The sequence below is a fragment of the Cetorhinus maximus genome, chromosome 2 (assembly GCF_964194155.1).
Source record: "Cetorhinus maximus chromosome 2, sCetMax3.hap1.1, whole genome shotgun sequence".
Lineage (NCBI taxonomy): Eukaryota > Metazoa > Chordata > Chondrichthyes > Lamniformes > Cetorhinidae > Cetorhinus > Cetorhinus maximus.
In genome coordinates, this window is record NC_135880.1 from 195,075,176 (window position 1) to 195,081,175 (window position 6,000).

The following is a 6,000-nucleotide window of genomic DNA, read 5'->3' on the forward strand; positions in this document are numbered from 1 at the left end:
TGTTATATCACCCATCATGGAGACAGCTAGGTGGTGTTCAGGGCTCAGGACAGTTCCCTAGCCAAATGGTCGGCTCAGGTTCTGCGTAGACCTCACACAATTAAATGAAGCAGTCAGGAGGGAAATCCATCCTATGTCATCAATGGATGACAGCTTGGCAAAACTTGCCAACAGCATACTCTACATTAAACTTGATGCTAATAACAGGTTTTGGCAAATATCCTTGGCATGAATTTTACCCTTGGCGGGCACATGCGATTGACGGGCCCGGAAGCGGATGGGAAATGGACCGTCGACTGCAATCGGCCCCTGACCGCGAATTCATGCTGGCTGATTAATTAATGGCCAGCCAACATCACCATGCACTGAGCGAGAGCTCCCTGCAGCCAGACAGCTACCTCAGGGAGGTGCAGACCTGCAAATGATGAAATCAAGGTGTAAAAAGCTGCAAAAAAATGTCCATGCATCACAATCAGGCACCTGAAAGCATACCCCATATAGATGCTGTCCACAGATATTTCTTTTTATTTTATTTCATAATGGAGATTTCATCCCGCCCTTGGATGAGGTTTGATGAAAAATGTGAAGGCCGCCTGGCTGATTCACCCATCTGCCAACTGTAAGGTTGGATGGACGACGAAAAATCGCAGACAATTGTAGTGTTAATGGACTTAATTGCCCTCTTAATTGTGGGCGGGCACACTTCCGACTTTTATGTACGCCCACTGGGCGAATATCGCGCGAGCGCGCAATGACATTGGGACGCTCGCCTGACTTCATCTCGTGCGATTTTATACCCAATCGGGCCGAGCACATGCCCACCCACAGGACGTAAAATTCTGCCCCTTGACTGAGAGTCCTGGCTGTTAACAACATTTATTGTGTCTTCTGGGTGATTTTGCTTTACCGCCTTCCCTTCGGTATATCAGCGAACCATGTCAGCAATCTGGAAGAAAAAAATGGAAGAATTTGTCATATGGACAAGCTTATCCATGGCGCCACAAAACAGGGGCATGGTTACAGGATTCGTGAAGTTGTCAAAGCGTGACAAGAGGCAGGTCTCACCTTAAACAAAAAATGCAAATTTACAAATTTCGCATTTACTTAAATTCTTGGAACACAAAAAGACATGATGGTAGACCCTCATACCAACAAAAGCCACCAGAGACTTTCCACAACCAAAATTCTTCATAGAGTCTCAATGGTGGTCACTTGGGAGTAGCGAAGTGCGGAGCTCATGCACATCAATCTGTGTGTGGCCAGGAATTTCAAAAGCAATTCATGACTTTATATTGCCATGCAATAGTTGTTAGATTAATAGCCAAACACTGACTGGACCTTTATTACCAACTAGTTTTCCAGATGGGCCTTGGAAAAGATTGAAAGTAGATCTCTTTGACCTTATCACAGTGGATTATTATTCAAGGTGGTGAGAAGCTACCAGACTCCACACTATGGCGGCTGACTCTGTGTAAGAGTTTTAAAGAATATCTTTTCAATACATGGGTTTCTGGACAAATTTGTTTCGGACAATGGCCCACAGTTCATGAATGAATACTTAAAGAAATTTGCAGAAGACTGCATAATCACTCATGTTACTAGCTTGCCTCTTCATCCACGGACCAATGGAGAGGCTGAGAAAATGATGAAAACCATTAAAATGCTAATGACTAAGGATAGCGATTGGCATTTAGCCTTGCTGAATTATAGAGTGACACCCTTAAGTAATGGCTTTTTACTGGCAGAGTTGCTTATGGGCTGAAGGTTGAAAACACAAATTCCATCATTGAAGCAGAACTTTAAACCGAATGTAACATTAGACGACCATAAGAGAATAAGGAATAAAGAAAACAATCAAAGAGAAAAACAGAAGAGCTGGAATAACTCCAGGCATAAAGACTTTAGCAAGGTTAGTACTAGGTCAGAAAGTATAAGTTAGAGATCAAAAGTCTGAAGGCACAGTCCTTAAACAAACAGACCAACAACGTTCTTACCTTGTTCAAACACCATTTAGAATGTTCAGGAGGAACAGAAAAGCTTTAATCTAATTAGAGGCTGCAAGGACAAATGAGTTTGAATATCACAAGCTCTGGGATGATGAAAATATGACTACATCAATCACCTTGCAGAATGGTGATCCAGTCAGTGAACCAATTAAAGACCATTACCCTCGATCAACGGTGACAAGAACAAGGTCAAGGAGAGCTGTAAAGGCACTGCAAAGGTTTAACCTGGGAAGTTCGGACTTTGGGGTGAGATGGTAGTGATGTAAGTAGTCTAAGAAAATAGTTTAAGATTGTTATTTTAAAAAATTGAGATTATCCTTGGGGTGGGGAGATGTAGAATAATGGGTTAATAGTTATGGTAATGAGATGGTGATGTGTACCATGATGTAACAGTGACATCAACAGTCATGTGCAAGAGATGGGGAGATTAGATGGAATAGTCTATAAAAGAGAGAGATGCACTTACCTAGAAGCTTAGAATGTGCTATAGTGTAAATAAAGCAGTTTTTGAAGAAACATACCTAAGTCACCCATAAGTAGTGGGAAACCTTCCCAATGCAGAACAGGCCAAGGTTACCTGAAAACAGACAAATGGTATTCAAGGAGAAAACCAAGCCACAAACCAGTACTACTTACCTGAGACCAGGACATGCTTTCTCTTTTGCATATCCCTAGAGATTTTCTGCTTTTCTTTGATTCTGCCCTCAGCCCCACCTCTTCTTTTATAAGTGACCTTAGGGGCCAGTCTAAGGCTCCACCCACACAAGGTGGTGTTGCTGGGTTCCGCAGCTACTGTCATAGATTTTTGAGAACAGTTTTGCTTGGATCTTGCAGTCAACAGTGAAGAGGGTGTGGTCACCACTTACAGTATGAAGGAGTATGACCCTACTTTGGTCTTAGGCTGCAGCAGGAACTTGCCGTCCCAGCAAAGCCCCTTTTAACATTACAATGTGAAGGCAAACCCCTTGAGGGCCGTGTTCTACTCAATGACAGGCAAGTCAGGGGAGGTGGTAGTGGTATTGTCACTGGACTAGTAATCCAGAGACCCAGGGTAATGCTCTGGGAACCTGGGTTTGAATCCCACCACAGCTGATGGTGAAATTTGAATTCCATTAAAAAAAAATCTGGAATCAAAAGTCTAATGATGATAATGAAATCATTGTCATAAAAACCCATCTGGTTCACTAATGTCCTTTAGGGAAGGAAATCTGCTGTCCCTTACCTAGTCTGACATTCATGTGACTCCAGACAAACAGCAATGTGGTTGACTCTGAAATGGCCTAGAAAGCCACTCAGTTCTCAAGGGCAATTAAGGATGGGCAATAAATGCTGGCCTAGCTAGCAACACCCCCATCCCATAAACAAATTTTTAAAAAAGTGTTTCTTGATTCTTTGGAATTTTGTATTTGATGCAGTTAATGTAGTCATGCTGGCCTCCGCCATCATTGAGGATGGGGATATTCATGGGGCCTCTTCCTCTCGTTAGTTATTTAATTGCCCACAACCATTCATGACTGCATGTGGCAGGACTGCAAAGCTTTGATCTGATCCATTGGTCATGGAATCATTCAGCTTTGTCCATCGCTCCAGTGCTATGGTGCTTCTACACAATGCTACCCTAGTTGCTACAACATGGCTGATGGAAGGTCACTGACTTTCAATAGAGCACACTGCAGATGGCCTTGGAGACAAACCTGAGCAGCTCTCAACCTAGAAGGCCCAGCTTTGCACTGTACCATCTCAGCAGGGGCAGAATGTGTCTGGGCTGGCTGGCAGATAAAACAGGAGACTGGTGGAATGGCAGACATGAGAGAATGAATTTTATCATCTTGAGAAAGGAAAGCAGGTTCCTACTCCATGGAACCACTGCCTCTCTCCCTGGGCAGAGTCTCAGCAATCCTCGTCATCTGTTGCAGGACAGATTGCTAGATTGCTGTGATACCCTACAAGCGCCTTTGAACAGTGTAATCCACAGCTATGATGACAACAGTCTGAGCTCGAGTGATACCAAACTAACCTTGCAAGGCTACAAGCTGAGTGTAAACTGCTTGTGGTGCAATAGAAGCTGCAATATTGGCTATCAGATCATGCTCCATTCACACGAGCGTGTGAATGGAGCTGGTCACCATTTCCATGCCAAGTTGGTGCTGTAGTTCTCCATTTGACATTGAAAATAGGCCTTCTCGCAGGTTTCCCAATGCACCAAGCATTTTGTTGTGTATACCTATATCTTCTGTAGGCTCCCCCATCTAATTCCTCATTTGAGTTCTCTGCAGTGGAATCCCTGTGTGGGCCTCGCCCTCCAGTGAATAGACAGGCACACTATGCTTGCCCCTACACAGGCTGCAATGCACTCAAGCCCAGTGTCTCACAATGTGCAGATCCTGCCCTCTAAGGGGGAGGTGGTGACATAGTGGTATGTGGTAAACTGAGTAGTGGTTCAGGATAGTTGGTAGAATATGGCACTAGAAGATGCATTCACTGACCTTGACCACTCGTGTAAAGTTGTTGAACCTTTTCTGGCACTGCACCCAAGTCCTCGGGCTAGACTCCAGGCAGTGACCTCCATGGCTTTCTGCTCCTACTGCATTTGGATCACGGCTGGAAATTTCCGTTTCCACTCGCAGTAGGCATCATGGTGGGCAGGAGAGGAAAATTATCGCGAGATCAGAAACATCCATTTACTGCCGTCGTAGAAGCAGTCTGCTCCAGCCATCAATGGCGGGCTACGGCACATCGGGAACATCATTTTAATAAATTTGCATCTCATTATAAGGGCTGCTCAGTGGAATCATACCCCCACACTGGATCAAGAGGGTACATCGGTGTCCATTTAGACTGACATGTTTCACAGTGGTACATAAGCAACATGTACCTAGCAACCTAAACTTCGCTTGTGACTTGAGGTTCGTTCACCTACCTTGCATCACACAGCACTCGCAGCAACTCTGACTCAGCACCAGGCTTCGCAGGCAGCACCATATCACTTTCAGGGGGTGTCAGAGGCAAGTCCAGACCAGCGGTAAGGCAGGGGTGGCTTTTAATGTGCTGCAGGGCAAGGCCTCCACTAGGGAAGGGGGAAAGTGGCCTGAGGCATGGGAATGTGCTACAGGGGAAGTGCTGAATTGGGGGGATAAGAGTGGGGAAGGCTGCATTCAGACACATGACTGAGGGGGGGAGGGGGAGTGGGGGTGGGGGGTCAGTGGGGAAGCATCCTCAGGGCCAAGATGGGGAGAAAGTCAGTTACAGAATGACATAAGCGACTTTGGGCCAGAATGGGAGGATCGCTGAGTGAAAATGCCCTTCAATGTTGAGCTTGTAAAGACTGTCCTCGTCCCAGTCCAGGCAGGGGGAGAGCATGTCAGTCCAATCTCAGTCGTACCCAGGACGTTGTGTGCAGGGCATTGTCGTAACATCACACGCGTTGATCTGGAGGGTTTCTGGCATCAGATTGGGCCGTAGATGGCACACTCAGTCAGGGGAGGCATCTGAGCCTTTAGATGGGGAAAAGGTATTGTGGGGGCATTCAAGGGTGTCGGAAGGGTGTATGGGGGGTGGAGATTATGTCAGACTGCCCTCAAGATGGGGAGGGATGAGACCCACATGAGGCATAGGCACATCTACCTCACCATGTTCTGGGGGTAACAAAAGGCATATCCATCACAATCAGGATGGGATCAAGGAACTCAGGGGGAGGATTGAAAGCTCTTGGAGGGAGGGATGCCTGAACATTAAGCTCCTGCTGGATGATGGGAGGGATTTCCATACTCACACAGGGAGGGTCCAATCTGGTCTGGCAGTGAGACCTCAGCATCACCATCTTCCAACCTGCAGCGCTGGTGCAGTACAAAATTAAAATGAGGAGACACTCTGTTGGTGAGGGCTCTGAGGGCTGATTGAAGGGCAGGTGCATGCAAGGTAGGGGGGCAATTAAAGGGGCACCCAGCTGAGCAGTGCATTCCCAAATGAGGAGAGTTGCATGGCTGAGACATGT